Source organism: Gymnogyps californianus, chromosome 8, assembly GCF_018139145.2.
Source record: "Gymnogyps californianus isolate 813 chromosome 8, ASM1813914v2, whole genome shotgun sequence".
Taxonomy (NCBI): domain Eukaryota; kingdom Metazoa; phylum Chordata; class Aves; order Accipitriformes; family Cathartidae; genus Gymnogyps; species Gymnogyps californianus.
Genome location: NC_059478.1, coordinates 22,737,636 through 22,760,162, shown reverse-complemented (window position 1 = coordinate 22,760,162; position 22,527 = coordinate 22,737,636). Strand labels below are relative to the sequence as shown.

Here is a 22,527-nt window from a genome sequence, read left to right as displayed (position 1 = left end):
GAGGAAAAAAGTTAGCCCATGGTTAATACAAATGAAGCAGAAGTTTTATTACTAGCATTATTTAAAATATTATCAGACCCCAATTTTTGGAAATTAATAAACTCTATAAAGGAGATTCAATGACACAGTTATTACTGCGATGATCAATTGCATACTTCTGGCTGGATCAGGCCTGCAGCTGTGGTCTATGTATTCTGGAAGTTTGAATTCAACTCCATTGAGGGGAAACACTCTTCTGAAATGTTTAGTTTCTGCTCAGCAACAAAGCTGTTATGTGGAGAAACGCATGTTGCCTATTTTTCTACTGTTTTCTACTTTTACTGCTATACTGTTGTTTACTATAAGCTGTTCAGCCTTCAGCTATGTTATCAGTATTAAAAAAATGTACTGGATTTTACCTGCTTTCTCCTTAGCTTGGCCCTCACTCTCCCTATCCCTTCACCTCCGATAAATCTCCATCTGGTATTGCAAACAGATAGGAGGAGGGGAATGATGCTGAAACAACTCCGTTTCCTACAAATGTAATTGCACTTTTCAGTTCTGAGAAAGAGCTTTCTTCTAATAAAAGTTCATTTGATCTTGAAAAAGCTCAGAGATGACTAGTGATGCCTTTGTTCATCAAGCCTTTCAGTTTCAGTAATATAATTGATTTTTCACTGGTGTGTATAAAAACAAATATTTGAAGATGGAGCTACTCTAGGAAACTTTGAATTCATGTTGTGAAGAGTGGCACTTGTCAGCAACAGGGCTTCAGTTGTGCTTTCCAGCTCAAGATCTTAAATATCATTACTCTGATTCATTGTGATACAGAGGCTAGGGGAGCTGAAAATGTCTTACTAAAGTCACAGGTGATACCAGCAAGGGACATAAATATTTCAGACATCTGGACTAGCTTTTAGGCTTCCTCCTAGAAAGGTTTGTGGGTCAGCTTCCCAGCTCCTCCACCCTCAGCCTTGGGGTTCAGCTGGGATTCAGGGCTTTTTAGTTGAGGTCAGCTGTGTGAACTCAGATCAGTTACAATGGGAAAATTCTTGTTAAGAAGTGAGAGTAAGTACTTGAGATAAAGCCACGCAAAGTAAGATAAGTAAAATTTTGTAAGTATAATTTTGGACATATCATAGATAGCAGGTCAACGATTCAAGAGCAAAAGATCTGCCATGAAAATGCAATAAAACTGATTTTTAAGAAGAAAGGAAGAATTCTCTGCTTTCTTCCTTTTTAGGAAGAAAGCAGAGAATGAGAACAATGATTCTGCAACCTGGAGGACCAGCCTGTCCCAAGGAAAGTCAGTGTCCTGTCCTTCCCCACCTGGCAGTGTTTGCTGACCAGGCAGTGGTCCCAGTATGTGTCTTATCTGGGACAGGGAACATATTAATACCTACTAATACTTAGCTTTGTATCTAGTTAGTGCTAGCTATGGATTCAGTACATTAGTCAATATGTAGTTATTTTTGTACTGCTTTGTACTGTTACAGTGTAGAATGACTTTTTGCAAGAATGATATGCAAAGCTTAAAATTTGTCCAAGTGACCCGGAGAAGCAGGATCGCTGCAGCAATAGCTGAGAGTGGAATAGATGATCAGCCTAAACTATCTAATTTCACTGGCTGTACTGAAGAAGGGTGCTTTGTGTGAGCATTCCTTGTCTGGCAGATCTTCAGTGGGGATGATGAACTCCAAAAGAAGGAGATTAATGGCTGAAGAAGGGGTAGGGTTGTATCTTGATGCAGTTGCTGGTTTTGCTGTTCTCAACATTATCACTGCCTTACAAGTTTGTAATTGTCTTCCTTCAAAACTTTTACTAGATTAATGTATTCAGTTATTATCCATGCATTTTTTTATTTTGGGCTAAGTTTGTTTATACTATCTGATTCTATAATAATTTAGTTTTTGAATGTGCTAAACTAAGCTGGACAAGGAATGGAAAAGGTTTATCTGAACTAAATGTTTATCTGCAGACTTGCATTGGGAAAATAAAATGTATAAATTATAGCTGCTGTAGTTACAGTATTTTGGTGTTTGTTTGTAAAGGGGAACTACAAAAAGCAATTGCTTAGAAGCATCTGCCATGGTATAAAATGGCCAGCTGGAGATCACCACACTTATTAACTGGACCTTGGCAAGGGGATCATGTGAAAGCTTCTCACCTGTTACTGTGCAAATTTAGTTGGCTTTACTTAAATTTCCCTTCATCAGCCTTTAAAGTTCAGCTGAAGGTTGTTTAAGCTGTGGTGTCTTTGCAGGGAAGCAGATAAGAAGCGCTCACCCAAGCTGCTATTGCAGGTCAGGAGGTGCTAGGTGGGAGACTAGCTTGGGGCAATATACTCAATTGTTTTAACTAGCTCCATAGACAGATACTTGACTTGTGGATTTTGGGGGTTTTTTTAAGCATTGACTACAGAAGTATGTTTTAATTGTAGCTATACTTGTGTAATGTATGTGTCTATACAAAGCTATCAGATATTTATTTTTTAAAAATTGATACAAATACCTTTTATTCATTTATGAACTTATGTACTGTGTATATTGTTTCACAACCGTTTATGATTAAAATGTCTCCACGTGTGAGCTGTATTCATTTAATGTAATGGATTGAGGAAAAATTTGTTCATGGTAAGTAATGAGAATGAGAGTATGAATTTTATAGCTCAAATATTGGGTAATTATAATGGAGTTCAAATGTAATTTTGAACGTTCATAACTAGACTGAGAAGATGCTGTTTGTCTCAGCTGGAGCAGATGGTTTGGATAGGTCACCATTTCAAAACTGAATTCACAAAGTATTTATGAAGTCCTTGAAGAATTCAGCAATTCTCTCCACTGGTACTTCTGAAATGTCCCCAGAGAAAAATTCTGCATCCATCAAACTGCAGCTCCATGGAAAAATTAAAAGATAAAAAATGACTTGCTGGTAACGTGGTCTAATAGCTAAACATTTTTTGTTTTGTATTGTAGCCATGTCGGTAAAGTAAGAATCTTTTCTTTTTAAAAAACATGGGAATGGAAAAGAAGGGAAAGCAAATTCTCAGCTGTAGCAGTGAGGCTTTATGATGCAGATTTAGAATGTCAAGCCCATGCTCTCAAAAATCAGATCGTTGCCTCATAAAATGATAGTGGGAATTATCGACTCTTATTTCAAAAAAGCAAGCCATTATCTAGAATGTTCCTTTTCACCTTGTTGTTAAAGCTCTTTTTTCACTAAGTGCTAAAACAATTTTTATAGCTATCCAGCAGTTCTCTAAATCCCTAATCCTGCTAATACTTTGTACATGTTTAACCTCAGGCACATAAAGAATGGATTTTAATAGCTTGAAGATAAGCGAGTTTGTAAACACTTTTACAGGTTTTTTCCATGGAGATTTTAATGGAAAAGTAGGAAAGACTTCAATAAAAAAAATGACTTATTGAAGCAGATGAAGAATCACGATTTCATCACACTGAGATCCTGCAAGAATCAAGTGCTGCACATCGAATGTTTCATTCAAGGTATGCCTTGAAGACTTAGGGATGACTTTGAAATCTTTTTGTTCTCTTTGGCAGTGGTTGTTCTTGAAACTTTACTTCATGTACCTTACTAAAGTACTGGTGTGCCTTACTCATCTCTTTATATTTATGATGCCTTACAGAGGTTATTTACACAAGATAATTGTGCCATCCGTAAAATAAAATTTGGAGCTCATTTTGAGGTTAGGCTATGAGTAGCAGCAAGTTAGAGGTGGGTTCTCTGCATTACATATCCTAACCACTTTGTTTTACTCTTGCAGGATTTTTTCTTTTGCTTTTTCTTTAACATATGCATAAATGTAAATCCCCTATTTTCATATCTATATGTGTTGAATCGAGAGGGAATGGTCCCCTTTCATTGCTTGAATTTGTTATTGGTTGCAGCTATTTAGCTTTGGATTTACCCAGGTTTGTGGCAATGGTTCGATCTTGGAGAAGACATATGGAGAGGTCAGCAAGATATCAGAGAATTACATTTTTCTTTGTTAGGTTTCCTGGGTATTCAACAGAAAATTAGTGCCAGGCATCTAGATTTCATTTTGCTGCTTTGTGTCAAGAATAGGAATTTGGAACAAAATTATTAACAACAAATTATTGTGCTGGCCTGTTCTTTTGCCAGTCTTAAGACCCTAGTGATTCTCTTGAAGGTCAAGCCATAAAGGAAAAAGAGAGACAACATGCAGGGCAATTGTCTGTCTGTATTAAAGTGGGAATTCTACCACAACTGTTGTTGGAGTGAGTCAATACAGAGCAATGTAAATAACTGTACTCTTTAGGACAGAATCTAAATAAGAATGTTAGTCATCACTGGAGTTGCCTGTGAATCAAGAAAATAAAAGGAATGAGGAGAGCATCCCTTTCTGTAGACTCCCTTAGCCATGTATGGCAAACATTTTGCTTTTTATAGTCTGTGCAGCTTAAAAACTTGAAATTTCCAGCATGGAGACAGAAAGAAGCACAGCTGGCTAGTCTGGGGATGAGATGGGATCTCCTGCTGCAGGCCTAGCTGGGGGAGCGACTTGAAGTAGGGGTGAATATGTAACTGCCTATAGTTAAATCTCTACTTCTGGCATGGCTTGATAACAATAACTTTCCTCAAAAGATGAATGGAAACCTTTTCTTTGCCTCCAGCTAGTAATGATGAGATGGGTTATGTGAGGCTACTGAGCCATGGGGCTGACTTGGGCATAGAGCTGGAGAAGTGTCCCAGCACTGACTGCCTGCTGTCCCTGCACTCATGCTCCAGCAGCCTGGATTCCACAGAAATACTCAATTTACTTTCACAACCCTTTTTCAGGGCCAAATTTATTTTAAAGCTCTACTTCAAGGGAATGCCCTCACTTTATCTTAACAACACTTGAATTCAGATGTGAGTCCTCATTTTAAAATACTGTTTAGACTGGGGAATAAAAGGTTTTTGAGCCCTGTTTTTATTCTTCCATTTTCACTTAATTAGTCATTATGGCCTTCATTTTGCAAAGTCCTTATGCAAACTGTGCAAAGAGGGGGGGGAAAAAAAAGAAGTAATTTGAAACTTTCAAAACAATTCTGTGTAAGGATTTTGATACCCTGAAAATACCAAATAATTTCTTCTTGCTTTCCCAATGAGCATTTCAAAAATATGTATTCAATTTGTTCCAGTACTTCAAGTTTTTCCCTAGAGAAAGTTTCCACTGACTTAAGTGGCAATTTTGCTTGAGAAGAGAATATAGTTGCAATTCTTTATTTTATTACCTCTAGTCATTATAGTGATTTGAAATCTTGTTCTTTTTTTGCAGTTCCTGTGAAATTCACTGTTTACTACCTTATGTAACTCGGTCAAAGACTCTTGTTCCTTGCTTGCATAGGTTTTATGACCACACTGTTATTTTTATTCTTTGAGAGGTACTATTTTAATCTGTCTTTACTGCTGTCTAGATTGCCAGTCTGTGGTAATAAATATATTCTGTCAATATTCCATGTACAGTCTGATATTTCACTTTAATCTGCTTCCGACTTAATTTAAGGCTATTATTATTACATCATGCAAGATAAACTAGCTATATAGGTGAAATTCTCAACTGATGAAAGCTAGCATAATTTCTGAGGCTTTCTTAATAACTGCCTTTGAAAATATCCTGCATGAAAAGATTGTGCAGGATTGCAACAAAAAGCTGTTCTGTAATGCCAGCTGCTTAAAAACAGTACGCAAGTGCTATTTGAATTACTGACTTGCCTCTTCTGAGTATGTATCGTGCATCCTGTTACTGCTGATACTGAAAATGTACTTCAGTATAGCGCCAAACAACGAATAAAAAATAAGAAGCCTAGATTTAGTTCTTTCTCTTGACTAAAGGGAATTGAACCAACAACTTCCCAGGAAAAAGTTCTAAGAAAGTTAGTTTTTCTATAAAGATGAGCTACTTTTTGGAAAAAAAATTTAGCTTCATGTAGCAAAGAAGCATAAATTATAGTTTAGTGGTTAAGGTACCACCTGGTAGTGGGAGGCATGGGCACAGGTCACTGCTCCTAAAAATTTCTCTACTTCCTTCAATTTAGAAGTTTCTCTCTGAAACTCTCCACTGTTAATGAGCCCATGCCACCATTTAACTTTCCAGTCCTATCAGGAATTTCCCAGATTCTTTGAATTGTCACAGTTTTGTAAGATTCACAGTTATTTATGGTTTGGGGTTGAATGTTATGAATAGTTTTCTTCAGAGTGTGTGTGGGAAGAAACCCTAGCTAAGATGTGTCAAAATGTTTCAGTATTTACTGGTTTTGAAATGACATACTATTTGAAAAATTGCAAAGCTTAATAGTGGCTTAAACACAAGAAAAAGAAACACTTTGAACAGAATTAAATGTTTTGATTAACCTCAAAATAATTTGTCTTTATCATCAGACTGATTCTGAAAAATAGTTTTTTTTTCTCTTTGCATTAGCCAGTGAACCAAAAAATCAGTTATTTTAATAACTTTGGTTTTTTATAGTATTGCTAAATTTGAAACCTTGATAATTCTCTATTAGTATAATGTAAATTTACATACTCAGTTTGATAGTCCTGTGTCGCTAAATAATTAATGATTAGTTTTGTTAAATGTCCATTGCTATGCATTTCTGTTTAAAAGTCATGGCTTCTGCTAAACGTATTTCCCTCTGCTGCTCTAGACGATGGCAGTCCTATTATAGTTATTTTTTCCTACCAAAATTTCCACAATAATATGACACGTTAAAATAATTCTATGATATAAAGTTGGTGACCTTAAAAAATTATATATAAAGGAGTTCTGTGAGGTGGGCATGGTAATAACTGGGCCATATCTAAAGAATGGTATATCCTAGAGTGGATTAAAACCCAGGAAAATTCATATTTTAATAATTTCCTACAAAAATAGATCAAATAGATCTTAATGTCTGAGTTTCTCTTTGTGCAGCTACGCAAGGTAATGGCTGATTGCAAATTCAGAGCCATCCCTTGTATATCAAAGTCTTGGCAAGAGAATATTGCTCTTTAAATTTAGTTCAATTTAATATAAAACATTTTTTAATTACAGCTCATCTCATATGAGGGGAGCTGTTGAGCCTTCTGATTATATGTTCCCTGTCTTTTTTACCTAAGGTGTCCTCATTACTGTTGAAAAATGTTAAATAATGTATTAATGACAGGTACAATCAAATGAGATGAAGTTATTTCCAGCAATTTGTTTTATTTGTATTTCAGTAGCACAGAAAACAAAATCAAACCCTCGCAGCTGAATCTACTTCACACCAAGTATGAGATTTAGTTCTAGGTATTGTACCTCTGTTTATTTCAATGATGTTTTGCAATGACCTTGATTTCATGGATTGTTTTTTGATTTGTGCTTGGTAGGTTCAAGCATGAATATATTACATATAAAGGAAATATATGCAAAGGTGTGTGTATAGGCAGGTAGATATACATAAAAAATATAAAAGCCTGAGTCAAACGTAGAAATTGGAAAATGTTGTACGTTGGCAGAGTTGCAAGCAATGGAAAGTATTAGACAAATCAAAGAAGATGATTCTGCCACTAAAACATTGGACCAGAAATTAGGAGATCATTAAAATGGAGGTTTATGCTTCTTCTTTCTAATTAATTCTGAGGTTTCTGTATTTAAGTTGTAAACTCTCCTAGTGATTTCTTGGTCTGTGCATGTATCTTACCTACCGCAACAGACTGTCTTTCCAAGAAGGAAAATTAGGCCATTCTCTGAGACCAACTGGAGTGGCACCGATCATGTCATGTGTTTAATTTGACTTCCTTCTCAAAACTGGGTGGCAGCATCCAAACTGCGTATTGGGAGTGGTCCCCGACATGGGCTGTGGCTGGTCTTGCACTGGTGCACTGTCTGGGAAGGTGCTAATTTGTGAAGGTCAGAACTCTGCCAGGGGGCATGCTAGGAATGCAACAGTATGAGTGTTAGTGGGTGAGGGCTTAACCCTCTTCCCTGACCTGTTTTATTTATTGGTATTGAAGTAGTCAGAGCACTCTGCCAAAATTGAAGTTTCAAAGCACTGTTGTAAGATGATAAGTATTAATACAACTAAGAAGGCTCTGTGCTTTCATCTTAATATGATGCTGGTCTTCATTTTCTACTCTAAGTTAGTTTTCCAAAAGTTCACAGGAAAAAAAAAATCTTTAGAAAGAAAAATAAAGATGTGTAATGTATTATACTTTTATTATACCTAAGGATCAAATAATTCTTAGTACCTGTGTTACAATACAGAAGATATTAGAATTTCTTGTATTATTCATCTACTGCATTTTTTATGGTATGACAATCTTGTGAATAACAAATGCGCATAGTCAAATTGTTGTGTTAATATCCTTGTGGTTATGGTTTTATTTTAGCTAAGCATTTCTCTTAAAAACAGGCAATATATTATTTTCATAATTAAAATGTACTGATTTACTGTTAAAAACTGGGAAGAAAGCCAACTGAAACCTCTTAATGGCTTTTAATTATATTCTTAACATTAGCGTGTTACCTAGTTGCTTTATTCTGCTGTTACTGTTAGCACAGAATTGGGGTGGGGGTGGGACAGGGGGTGGGAGGAGAAGATAACAGCTTGGAGTTTGAATGATTTGCCAAGATCTCAAATCAAAAGGGTCTGAAATAAGAAAGATCTATGGAAAGAGGAATTAATGGAACAAAAGGAAGAGCAGAAACAGGAGATCAAGCTATGAAATACAAGTGGTGACAAACCTTCCATAAAGGATTTTTTGAGTTGTCGATGGCATCAAAGGTATCAAGGAGGGGGAAATGTAGAGTCTCTAAAATTTGCATAGAATGAGACATTTTGAAGAAGAAAAGAGGGGAGAGGACGCAATTCAAGGAATGCCACAGAAATCATTGTTGAATCATTAATGAACTTGATGGCAAAATGAAGAAGTAGGAAGTTGTGAGAGACCGTAAGAGACCACACTTAGCTTTTGTGGGGAATGCTTTAGACCAGTGATGAGGTATATTTTTACTATGGCTTCAAGGAGCCATTATATTTAGAAAACAACAACAACAAAAAGTTATTGCAATATGAAATAATTTAAATATGAATCATAACCCAAAAGAGGCTAAGCACTTCCCTTACTATGTGGAGAAAAGGGAGGGACTGAGGAATAAATGAGAATGAGGCTTCAGGAATTACATAGGAAACCTGGCAGACAGTATTTCCAATAGTCATGTAGGATACATTCATTGAAATAATGGCAGGAGTGATCCACCGACAACAGGAACTGGAGATTTGGAACTTCCTTGGTCTGAGAAAAAAAGCAGCTGGTCGAAAACTTTCCATAGAGTCCTTACAGCTTCTGTCCTCGGTCTGTCAGAATCCAGATCTGTAAACTCTTATTTTATTTTATTTTTTCTAATTGGAATTTCAGGTCGAGATGCCTGGCTACAGGATACGGTCTACACTGAGGGAGTTTCAGCAGACACAAACAACATGCTTATAAGAAATGCTGACAACTGGTGAACAATAGAATTATTCAATACAATTTCATTACAAAGACTTTGCAACATAATGTAGTTTAATCTGTTGGAAACACAGAGATTTTGGTTGGAGACTTTAATGCTGGCTTGAATGTCTAGTATGCCATGAGAATATTATTTATATTTTAGTATGAACAACTGTGTCAAAATGTTTTCAATGAAGAAAGAAGGTTGATGGTTTGTTTTTTTTTTTTTTTTTTTAATTATTTCCCAAGTCAGATCACAATTGATGAAAAGATATTCTAGGCTTACAAAATAGGGAAACGAATCTGGACCCAGTTTTGAATTACTTAGGGTTTGCTGTGCATATATCTAAACTGCGTACAGCTCACTAAAGCTGTGTAGTAACTTCTAGTTTGATCTGGTGTCCTTATCTTGTCATTTCAAATCTCTGACTGTATTGAACGTTGCACTTCTGAAACGTGAATTTGTGTTACATAACCTACTGCCTAAATTACACTGGGAAACAGAAAAATTGTATGAACTTCTGAAAAGGAACAACACCAGTTTTCATTCACTGGTATGAGGAAAGAAATTGAAATGGTGGCAAATCAGCTGACTGGACCACTTAAGTCATCATTCACATTGGTCAAAAAAAGCCTTTTGTCAGAGACAAAAAAAAGAAAATCTGTGACGATAGCAAGAATCACAAGATATGTCTCTGTTGCTGCAGTAGGTATGGATTTTCGCAGACATGGGAAAGTATTGTAGAGTACTGCCGTGTAAGAGTAGAAGTAGAAAGAGTATGGACTCCGTAACTTTTCATCTGCTCTGAAAAGTATCTGTGTGGAAAAGATGCATGATTTTTCTACTTGCTGTGAGCATTCCCAGTCACAGATGCTTATTTCAATGAGCAAGTGAGGTTTTTAGTGTGTTTAACCTCTATCAGCCTTACAGAACCAATCCCACCCTGGGTTGTGGAACAGCTCCCATAGGGTCACTCCCTCCTGAAGAGACTTACTCATTGATTTCTGGACCTCGCAGTAATTGCACTTACTTTATATTCTCCCACATGTAGTACTGAGTTATTGTACTGGGGAGTTCCACAGATCTCAGAGTTGCACCCAAGATCCAGATAAACCAATAGCTACCATCTTGTTAAATTCATTGGGCTCTTGATAAGATTTATTATTTATACTAATAAATCTTTAATAAGGTGATGACGTATGAGCTAAAGAACACAGCCACCTTTCAAGTTTGTGAGCTGAGTTGACCCCATCTTTCAATTCACTGACCAAAGAGCTGAGAAAATGCAGGATAATAGTGATGGGCTAAAAGTAAATGGCCACATGCCTGAGCAAAAGGAAGCCAAGGAGGTGATTTGAGTCATAGGCACATCTCTGAGTCACAGTGCCTCCTGGGGCGATTGCTGGGATCGTGCTGAAGTTTATGACCTTAAGCAAGTATTATTTTTCTGCAACTTATTGACCCAGTAGCTGCACAAGCTAATACTATTTGGTATTTTTTAAGCGTCAGTTTTGCAGGGTTTCTTTTCAGATGACAACTTTGTCTTTGTTGGGAAAAGGTGGGCACTGTGTTATATGACATGAATTTTCAGGCATCGAAGGCAGATGTTTCTAAAAGTTTTAAATGCTAAAAGAAATATTTGTGTTTTTGAATTAGAGATCAATACTTTCCTTTGGATAGGGGATGGGAATAAAATGTGGAAGTGAGATGTAATCTGATTTGTACCTAGACAGGCAAATTTTCCAGAGATTAAAAGAATCAACTGCAAAGGTGAGGAAAGAATAAGAAATGCTGAATGATATTATTAGAAAGCTGAAGTATATAATATTTCATGTTATTCTGAGGACAGTGTTCTCAGTTGTTGAATTCACTCTGCAGTTTGTTTGTGACTCCATCTGTTAATAAAGCTAAGTGTGGATGTTAGGGCCCATTCCAGAAACCAGTGCCGTGCCTCCTAAAGATGCCTGCATTGGTAGCTGTTTAGCTGTGAAGGGACTTCATGGAACATATATTAGCCTAGCGACTACCATCCCATCATTGTCCTTCTGTTACAGGAGGTGGCATCTGTGCAAAGCAAATGTGTCTATTATCATCCTTCTCCCAGAGACATTATAAAGTGGTAAAACTACACCTGTTCCATTTCCAGAATATCACTTGCAGGTGGAAGCTGAATCTGTTACTTAAAAGACTTGTTAATATGACCAAAATGTGGCGTGTAAAATCCTTATCTTTTATTGTCTTTGCGCCAAGTGCTGTGAAGTAAGTTGTCCAGAAGGACTAAGCTGCTCTGATCAGATGGTAGTTCTGGTTGCGGTCTGCAAACCTCTTTGATTCGCTGACATCCACAGCTTGTGCATAAAATAAAACAGTGACATCTCATGTTTGGATCAGGCAACTCTCTTTTTTTACAACAAAATAGAGCCAAGAAGTCCTTGTTGAGATACAATAGTAAACAACTTGGTCGTTTTCCGCTGTACTTACTCATCCTGCAAATGCTGTCCTCCTTGTGGTTGTTAGCAAGGGCAATGTTAATAATACCAGGAGTATACCTGGGATCTGTTACAGGCAAAAAGGAAGGAGTACCCGATGGTGTGACTGTTTCAGGCAGTGTAACCACAGATAATCAGTCTGAGGAGCTGTCTAACCAGTAAAACAATGGTGTGAGGTAAAAAGGCTTTGTGTACACAAAGTAGTTTCATCTAATTAGCACGGCTTACAAAATAAGAGCAGAGATGTGGTAACCTATGTTTTGCCATGTGTCAATACCAAGGTTGTGGATTCAATACTCTGGGAGAGCTTATATTGTCTAAGAGTTGCCAGCACATGTTGATGTCTGTGGCTACATCTTCAGGGATGTGACAGTTAGATTAAGCAATTCTAAGAAAGTCAGCTATGTTTTTCTGAGTAGTGATGAAGCCAATAGAATGGTTTGAACTGTTTTATATGGTGTATGATCTATTGTGGTTTGTTCCTGTGATTTCACATGGCTTGAATTATATTTCATTGCTGTGTGGGTTTTATGCTAATATTTTGGAATGATTGTGTGATGCCCATTTTTGCTATAATGTGTGATTGAAGATCCAGTCAGTGGCTTTTTTCCATAATCATCATAGCACTCCATCTTAATTCTGCCATTTTGAAATATGCTTAAAACCATGTTAATCACTTAGTTTCAAGCAAAGACAGCCACTCACTTGCCGTGATAAAAGGTACCAGTCAGTAACTGAATTAAAAGGGTTATGCTTTTGTGATCTGAGGCATCAGGCCAAAAACCACCTGATCCCTAGTCCTAGACTGACTATAAACACATGACAGGTAGGTATAATGCAATTTTCTACTGCTCTGACCATGGAGCAACTCCGAAATAATAAAACAAACTGTACTCTCCTGCTCCAAACAAACTGAGCTCTGTCTACCTTTGACGCCATTGTGGAATTCTAGTCACAGTAGGCAGGACAGACAAACACAAAGGTGTTGTTCCTCTCCTTTTATGTATGTTTTAGTAAGAAAGAAACAATTTCTCTGCTGAGACTGGTATGAGGAACTGGTCCTGAATCATTGTTTCAGGTTCATGTTATTATTTGCATTTTGGAAGTTTGCTTTGCAACCACAGGCTTGGGCAATTATTTTTAATGCTGTCACTCATGGTACAAAAGTCTCCAGGACATTGTCCCTTTTGCACACAGTACCTATTCTTTTCTTCTACTAACAATGTGTAGTTATTACTCTGATTACCATAATTCTTAGCAAAAAATAAATGAGAAGATGAATTATTCTTCCTCTTTTTCAAAATACAGTCTACCCCCAAACTTTGTTTTAAATGCATATCAATTCTCCTGCTGTATGTCTTGTGTAAACTTCTTTCTACATCCAGTTTTGTCTCATACCCAGTCCCTTCTGGGAAAAGAAAGAATTGCTTCTTTCATTTGGTCTCTCACTGTGAATTCTTGATTAGTTTAGCATATTCCATTTTCCAATATATTTTAAGTTTGAGAAAAAGGATTTTAAAAAGCAAAATGATAAGTCTGTATTTGTCTCCATAGCAGCAATACTTTTCTTGGCTCACGTTCACTATTTTCAACTATTTTTTCATATTTAAAGTTCATTTTACTCTGTGGGACAGAGCTACAGAACATAGTGCTCTCTTATTACCAGCTAAGTAGCAGGTTAATAATATACTAGAGAGCTATTTATAAAAATAAATTAAAATTAATATGGTTGATAAAAAGAAATGATGAATTATTTACCATACAACAGTATTTGAAAGTTGGCCAAAAGGCATTTTTAAAAAAGGGTCTTTATGATAAAAAAAGTGTTATCAAAATAATAACTGCACACACATAAATATTTGTAATATATTCACATATATTATAAATACATTTATATATGGTTGGGTTGTCCGTTGCTACTTCACTAATTCCATATTTGTCATAGGTACAACAAATGCAATTTCCAGGGCTGACAGCCTCATCTGCTTGTTGAATCCTAGTTCCCCTTGTAATACACGTGCAGCCTACCATTTGAGTTCAGGCAGTGGATTTCAGACTTCAGTTTTAATAGTGGTAAAGTTGTAGATGTTAAGTTTAAATGAGATTTATGATCTGTCTGAACATCTGAACATTATGAACAATGCTGAAGGGGATCAAGGGCATCTCTACTCCTGCATAAGACAATCTTCTTTTCTTGGTCCAGCTGTGCCAATGAAAGAACTCTCTGGCCCCTAACTCTTCATTCTTGATTTGACTTCTCTGCCACTCGAGCAGGTAATGTAACTGCTCTCTTATCTTATTAAAGCAAACACACCAAGATAACTCTAACGACTGCTGATTTTGCCCGACACTAATCATGGAGCACCTGGAGGGAAGCTTCTCCCCCACTGCAGAACACACTGCCCCAACAGGCAGCTGGGATAGTTATCTCTCATACTGGTCCCGCTGGATCCGAAATAAGTATAAGCCCACCTTTAGCTTCTTCACTAGGCTGATTCTATAATGGCTTGGTGCAGCCCCAACTATGCTGCTCAGCTCTCTGCATTTGCACTGCTTTTCTCCTCTGGCATGATTAGGAGTAGGTGCTGCATGAGTTGGTGCAAGTGAAGAAATTTATGTCCAAAATTTGCTTAGCCCATTTGGGTTGAAGGTATGCCTTTCTGTAAAAAATGGTCTGAGCACTTGGAGAAATATTGCATGTCCCATAGTCCAGCACTGAAAGCTAGGAAAGATCATATCTCCTCAAGTCAAGAAAGAAAAACTCAAGCCCATAACCGACCACTGAAATGCAGTTGCTGAAATTGTGTTCAAAAAGGTTCTGTAGAAGTTGATATCTTCACTGAAAATATTTTCTCCAAGTGAAATGATGCTGCTGTAAGTACAGAATACAGTATGAAATTAATTTTCATTAGCAAGCATCCTGGCATTTACACAGCTGTACTCAAAGCTGCTAGAACATGCTACAGAAATGTACTCTGTCCAAAACTGATTACAAGAATGAATCTGAGGCTGGCTTCTCCTGCTGACAATCCTGCTTATAACACAAAAAGACTGATGCCTTGTCATTTAAAAATACACCAGAAGCTAAGAAAAAGAAGCTTTAACCAATCAATGTGGGACACGTGCATTTTTTAAGCTAGCACAGGATTTCTATGCATCTTGTGGTTGTTTTGCTTTCCTTGTTGTGTTCAGTGTTATTCATGAAAACACTGTTTTAAATCATCTGTTCCTGCAGAGAATTCCTGGATGCAGAATAGTGTGAATAGCTAAGAAATCTGTAGCTGTTGATCCTGCATAGTCTCTGGATTTAATTCCTTTCTAAGGTCTGTCAAATTGAAATGTTTGGCTGTGAGTTGGAACTCATGAGGGAGAAGTCCTTGTAGATTAAGAGTGGCTGGCAGTGCAGTATAATGCTGTAGGCATCCTGTCAGATATACCATACTAGTCCTAATAGTACTGGGAGCTGGGAGTCACAGGATACTGTTAGTATGTGTCCTCCTCTGGATCCTCAGCTGTAATTTATTCTTTTCTGCATGCAGCTATCTTTGCAGGCGTCTCGGGTATATTCAGCTTGGCTGTATCTAATTCTCTGGCCACTGTAGTAGTCAGCACTGGTTTGCTGTACTCATTTGCGCCAAGAATTTGGGGAACCAGCCACAAGGAAGGGCTTGGTGGTGCAGTGTAGCAGCCTCCATCAGTGGGAGAACTGGTGCACATTGATCTTAGAGCAACCTGGACACTGTGACACAGCAGTGGAAGAAGATTAGCACAAAAAGCAAAGCTCGGTCCCTTTCTTCTAACAGAAGCATGTTTGGGGAGATGCCTGCTGAGTGCTGGAGCAGTCTTTTCATCAGATAAAAAAAAAAGCTTAATCAATAACCACCATGCATGACTAAGCGCAAGACATGCTGACTGGCTGGAGAGGGTGCTGCAGGGCAGCTGGCCTTCATAGTGTGGTTTGCTAGAGTTGAAGATGGAATTTTTCTATTAAAGGGAAACTTATCTTACAATTTAGAGACATCTTTTTATTATTACGGCATATAGTAATGACTTGTGTGTTTAAACTGAAATAATAATGAAAAATGAAGCAGAGGATGGACAACAGTATCACAGCGTTATTTGCAACCTTTAACTGCCAGGGAATGGTAATACAGAAGATTGCCCTTTATTATAAATTCTTCTGACTGAATTAGGAAATGTACAGAGAAGCCTCAGGTTTTTAATTAATCATTTTAATACACTTTCTAAATGCATTCATTGTCTTTTTCATTGCTTTCTTAGTTGCCTTTGTCACCTCAATCACTGAGGAACCAGCTCCAGGCAAACATCATAAACATCCTTGCAGCAACTTTTCATGACTATTTGGCTTTTATTTGCAGATGTCTGTACAGATGCTGCAGAACAGTCTTATATAGGGATATATACCTTTACTTTCTGTTTCTTTGTAATACTAGCTACTCTTCCCAGATAGCACAGTCTTTGTATTATAAAGGCTGATGATGCACTATTGAAATTTTTGTCTGGGTTCTGTCTGGCAGCATTTGCATTGTTGCTAAACTACCTGTTTTTCCACTATTCTTCTTTAAGATCACATAATAAGGGCTAATGCTATTTCATGACTTGATTTCACAATCAGATACTGCCAATGTTAATCTACTTAGTTTCTGTGCAATTAAGTGACCATACACTGCTTACTCCTGTTAACTGAAAGTCAAGTGACTTTAAAGATGGTCTGAATAAATCAAGTGGAAATCTGACCTTGTATTACTTTTTCTCTATACTTGCTACTCTGTTTTGTTTGCTGAGTTTTTGTTTTAGGTGATCTGGCACCTTCAAATCTATAGTATTAAAGAAGAATTACGAACTCCTAAGCATGCTTTCCTTCACATTACGAAGCCGTCCATCAAGTTTTTAATGTGTTACTATGTCAAACTTGTTGTCTTTTTCATATAAAAGCAAAGCAAAGGACAATAATTTTGAAATTACTCAGTAATTATTTTTTTAAAAAAGATTTAAACTTTCTAAGCAATTTAAAGTGACATCCTATAATAACACGATATTTTACATAAAATACTAAAATTCGATGTAAGAAACACTTCCAGCACCCTATGCTTAAATTTTTTTATTTGTCCACTAATGGCTAAAATATATATAGCCTGTTTATATTCAGTTTTTTTCATTTAAATACTTTTTTTAAAAAGGAATTTAAAGGAAGGGTATTCATCTTACATAATTTATCATAATGTATGTTTGCAAATTACATACTGAGATATCCATCCAGATACCCTGAAAGGTGCTATAGCACAAACCACTAACTTTTTCAGTAGTAATTCACTTCTGAGTGGATCCATAGATCACGAGGTGAATACAGACACTGAACGCAGAAAGGAGTGAACCTGCTTTTATGGTTTACATGACACAAATAGTATTTGGTGTTGACAGATGGAATAGAGTGCTCAGGACTCAGTAATAAAGAACAAGAGCACAACAGATATGAGAACACTGAGTGTAGAGGGCATAACTCTGTAACGGACACACAGTGTTTAGAAGATGAACAATATAACAAACTAATTATGTTTCAGTATAAACAGTGCCTGAACAGGAGATGTGGTCTGAGCCAAGCTCTTGGTACATGTGGCTCATGCAGCCCAATTTACATCACACTTTTTCAGTGAGTAATTGAGCACCCTACCATAGAGCTGTTTAGCTCTTTGTCTACTACTGTGTATATAATAGAATGTGATATAGCTCTGAAACTATAGTAACTTAATAGATAAATTTAAATTTCAGTATCTGTAATTTTTTTTTTTCTGTGCACTGTGGTATTTTTATACTCAAGATATGATGTATAAATAGTCAAGAAAAAATTCAAGGTATATTAAAGAGAAGAAAAATGACACTCCAGCAAATAATATATAATCTGTCAGATTTATTCTGAATTTTGCTAGTGGCTTGAATGGGAGAGAATTCAGTCTTCCTCCTATTGAAAAGGGCAAAGCATAGCTATAGGTTAAACTTCCATTGCAAAATTGTCTTTAATTTGAATTGTGAATTGTGACCATGACTTGTGGTCAGAAAGCTTCCTGGCCAGTTGTTGTTTGGTCCAAAGTATCAGGCATATATTGGGCATATGTCTCAGTTAGGAGGCATTGAATCATAGCTGAAAGGCTGTAAAGAATTTGACTGTGTAAATTCTTGCCTCTAGCTTGAGCTGCGGATGATGGTTGGCTCTGTAGGAGCACAGAGGACAGCCCTTGCAGAGAATGGTCTGGATGAGAGGTCATCCAGGAAGTAATTCCTTACTGCTGCTCGGATATTAGGTGTTCATCCTGAGCTTTTCCTCTGTCTTTGTTGATCCATCCACCACATGCAAGGAGCTGGTTTGCCCAGAATGGCTGGCTCTTTTTGGATCCTATCTTCATGGTAGGTTTCAAGGACTGACCTTAAACCTTACTACAGCTGTGTTGTATGTGTTACCAGTGTGAATGGCTGGCAGCAAGGCATAGCCATGGTGAGCTGTACATGTCTAGGCACAGTCCTCTGGTGGGATCATCTAATGTACTTGAATTTTGAGGATAATGTTCCCTTGGAGCACTGCAGAGGCTGAAGGAGACAATGAAGTAGTCATTTTGAAACGGTCAGATTCTGCAGAAGGACCCCAAACATGTTTGATTCCTTTTTTTTTTTTTTTTTTTTTTGAATGGAGGAGGAGTAGTTTAGACCCACTTCAGCCCGAGAGATAATGGATGAGGGAGCAGCAGAAATGAGAATACTCTAGAGATTTTTGTGTCTGCACAGCTCCTTAATGAACTCTGAAACCATATGATGTGGTAGCACTGATCCACGCAGCCCCCTGTGAACTGGATCCCCAGCTGCAGAGAAGCCCTTGAACTGTGTTGGTCACTGCTGGTCCAAGCTGCAAGCACCCGGATAGGAAGGAGGGAGCTGGTGGATGGAGACGTGCAGAGGAACAATGCTCTGCTGTGTGTAGAAAGGGAATGCTGATAGAATTAGTGGGAATCATTAAGGAAAATGTAGCTTATTCTTTCTTTACATACATATTCTGTTACCACGCTTTCTAACTTGTTCCATTTCCCCCAGTTCCTTAGACAACCTTTGGAGTGCAGGAACATGGAGTGGTTGCATCTTAAGCAAAGAGATCAGAGAATTTTCGCCCCCTATCTCCCTTGATGGAAGTTTGAATGGCTTAATTTTTTGGCATACTGACAAAGCTTTTCTTGCTGACATTACTCATCTGGTGTGAGGGTCACGGTGGTATCTCTTGCTTTGATGCCTGACAATAAGTGAGAATTCACTGTGTGAAACAGCTGGGTGTGAGTCAGGAGGCTCTTCTGAAATTATATTCATTTGATGTGCTCTCTATGTATTGTTTTACCTTCATGTGAGACACATTGATGAAAGGATGGAAGAGACTGTATAATGTAACTGTATTCTTGAGAAATCTCTATTTCTCATGTCCTTGCCTAATAGCTTGTTACAGAAAAATTTATTTCCAAGCAGTTATCACTATATTGCCTTTAGGACCAACAGATAGGGTGACAGTTGCTTCAGGTGATAGTACATTTTGTGTGCTAACGTAACTGAATGCAGACAGAAGCCATTGTTAAAACAAATAAATCCTACAACTAGGGCACTGTACTCCCCTCTGTGGGAGAAGTTAACAATGATGTATTCATGGGGGAATAGAAATTAGAGATTTAATAGAGCTATCTGCCAATGCAGTCCCTTTCCAAATTGCTGCCATTTCTCCACAGGAATTTCAGGGCTCCTCCAGCTGTGATTTTTCTGGGTGCCCTTTTAAAGCTCTTAACCAAGATAACCAGAATAACCCTTTGGCTCTTAGGTTTTTGTAATAAATCATATGAGAATGGGGGCCATGCTGTTTAAAGCAAGGAAGTAAGGAGAAAAGAAAATTAAAATAAAAAAATGCAAAAAATTCCTGTTGTGAATCTCACAGGATTCTTTCTTTTGTTGTTCAAATTGTGGTTTTGCTCAACGGTTTTAAATAGTTGCTTGATTTCCAGGCTTCAAAATCACAGAGAATAGTCAGTAAGTTTTCTTGCATTTTCTATGTGGGGAATCATTACTTGCATATACAGCATTTCCAATAGCCTCATATTTGTGGGTTGTCAGTGTCTCTTCTGAGGACTGGATGACTTTACATCCAAATTTTTTGAGTATCCTCCAGTCTGGAGTGCATTGAGTTTTTTAATGTGTGTATGTGTGATTAACTGGGATATTTGTTGACGTGTTTGAATGTAATACTTAAGGATTTCCATTAAACTCAGCAGGATTGAACAGTTCTGGAAACAAATCATAAATATTCATGCAGAGCACTCTAAAATTCAGATACCCCAAGTATGTGAGCTACTGAAAGTTGGTGAGATCATTAAGTTTCAGACTTGCTAGAAGCAAGAACTATAAGAACTATAAGAAATGTTGTAAAGGTTACTGTCTGGACGAGGGGATCGAGTGCACCCTCAGTAAGTTTGCAGACAACACCAAGGTGGGTGGGAGTGTTGATCTGCTTGAGGGTAGGAAGGCTCTACAGAGGGATCTGGACAGGCTGGATTGATGGGCCGAGGCCAGTTGTATGAGGTTCAACAAGGCTAAGTGCCATGTCCTGCACTTGGGTCACAACAACCCCATGCAACGCTACAGGCTTGGGGAAGAGTGGCTGGAAAACTGCCCGGCAGAAAAGGATCTGGGGGTGTTGGTCGACAGCCGGCTGAATTTGAGCCAGCAGTGTGCCCAGGTGGCCAAGAAGGCCAATAGCATCCTGGCTTGTATCAGAAATAATGTGGCCAGCAGGACTAGGGAAGTGATTGTCCCCCTGTACTCGGCACTGGTGAGGCCACACCTCGAATACTGTATTCTGTTTTGGGTCCCTCACTACAAGAAAGATATTGAGGTACTGGAGTGTGTCCAAAAAAGGGGCAACAAAGCTGGTGAAGGGTCTAGAGCGCTAGTCTTATGAGGAGTGGCTGAGGGAACGGGTTGTTTAGCCTGGAGAAAAGGAGGCTCAGAGGAGACCTTATCGCTTCCTACAACTGCCTGAAAGGAGGTTGTAGCGAGGTGCGTGTTGGTTTCTTCTCCCAAATAACAAGTGATAGGATGAGAGGAAATGGCCTCGAGTTGCACCAGGGGAGGTTTAGATTGGATATTAGGAAAAATTTCTTCACCGAAAGGGTTGTCAAGCATTGGAACAGACTGCCCAGGGAAGTGGTTGACTAACCATCCCTGGAGGTATTTAAAAGACATGTAGATGTGGCGCTTAGGGCCATGGTTTAGTGGTGGACTTGGCCGTGCTAGGTTAACGGTTGGACTCGGTGATCTTAAAGGTCTTTTCCAACCTAAATGATTCTATGATTCCTATTGTTCTTTGATGCCTGTTTTTTGCAGATACTTAGCACGTTTTCTAAAGACATCTCTACCTTGAAGTATATATCTCAACTGACTTGAAATCTGAAGGCTGAGAAGCTTAAATCCAACAAATAGGAATTAATAAAGTATCAAATTGGGAAGAAGTCCAGAAATCCATTCTTGGTATGGTGTGTTATCTTTTTTTAGTAAGTAGAATGTTCTCTACATGGTTTTCTTTGTTTACGTAGGAGAGAAGCATTGCCAAAGGAAATGCAGAAGGATTTGTTTAGAGAAAAAGCAGCTCTCTTAACTACTCACATAATCATGTGAATGACTAAATGCATAACAGGATTATCTGGTGAAAGGTAAATGCATTGGAAATCACTGTCTGAAAACTCAGTTCCCATTAAAATACATGTGAATGATACAGCTAGAAACAAAAGAAACTAGAAACTGGCTGTGATGATATAAAAATGGTAGCTGATAACATGACAGCATTTGGAGCTATGTTACCAACAAATCCCATACCATTTTCCCCAGCTCTTGCTTTCTGCTTATCTGCAAGGCTGAGCTCTCAGCTCTGCATAGTCACTGACTTCATCCAGAATCTCAAACAATGGGAAAGCAAGGACAAATTCAGCAACTTACTGCAACTGCCAGAGTGACAGCAGCAGAAGGAAAAGACAAAGCAAAGCAAAAAAAGCTGGTGCTAACAACAATGACATCTAACAACCATTTGACATAGTCTAGAGCCGGTGCTGTACTGCTCTGCCTGCCAGCATATTGATTTTAAACACTGCATGGCACCCAGATGCTACAGTGACGGGCAATAAATAAATAACATTGTTTTGTTCACAATGAAGATGACTCAGGCTGCTCAAGAGACAGGGAATGATTCATGTGCAGCCTTCAGACCTCCATCAGCTGTAAGCTATTTCGCTTGCCCTCAGGAATTCAGTAACTGGGACAGGGAAACAGATAGTTATTAGTGTGTTACTGCTGTGCTTGGCTACTATGTGTTAATTTACAATTATTCCATGTTCATGCAAGTTGTTACTTATTCCTCAGGTGGCTGCAGTGAGGATATTTTGAGAAGTTGCATGCACTAAGACGTGTGCCTGGTGGAATGAATTCTTCTACTGTTACAAGCCATGGAAGTGAGCAGCACAAGGCAAAGCAAATGAACTGCAGTCT

At 37.9% G+C, this 22,527-nt stretch overlaps 1 long non-coding RNA gene across 1 annotated transcript; it reads left to right on the top strand.

Annotated features, from left to right (window-relative positions):
* Positions 1-2,528: 2,528 nt before the first annotated feature.
* On the top strand, positions 2,529-21,522 carry LOC127019286 (uncharacterized). Its single transcript, XR_007766882.1, has 3 exons — positions 2,529-2,612; positions 3,343-3,485; positions 21,373-21,522. It is a non-coding gene; the product is annotated as an uncharacterized LOC127019286 (long non-coding RNA).
* The last annotated feature ends 1,005 nt before the right edge of the window (positions 21,523-22,527 follow it).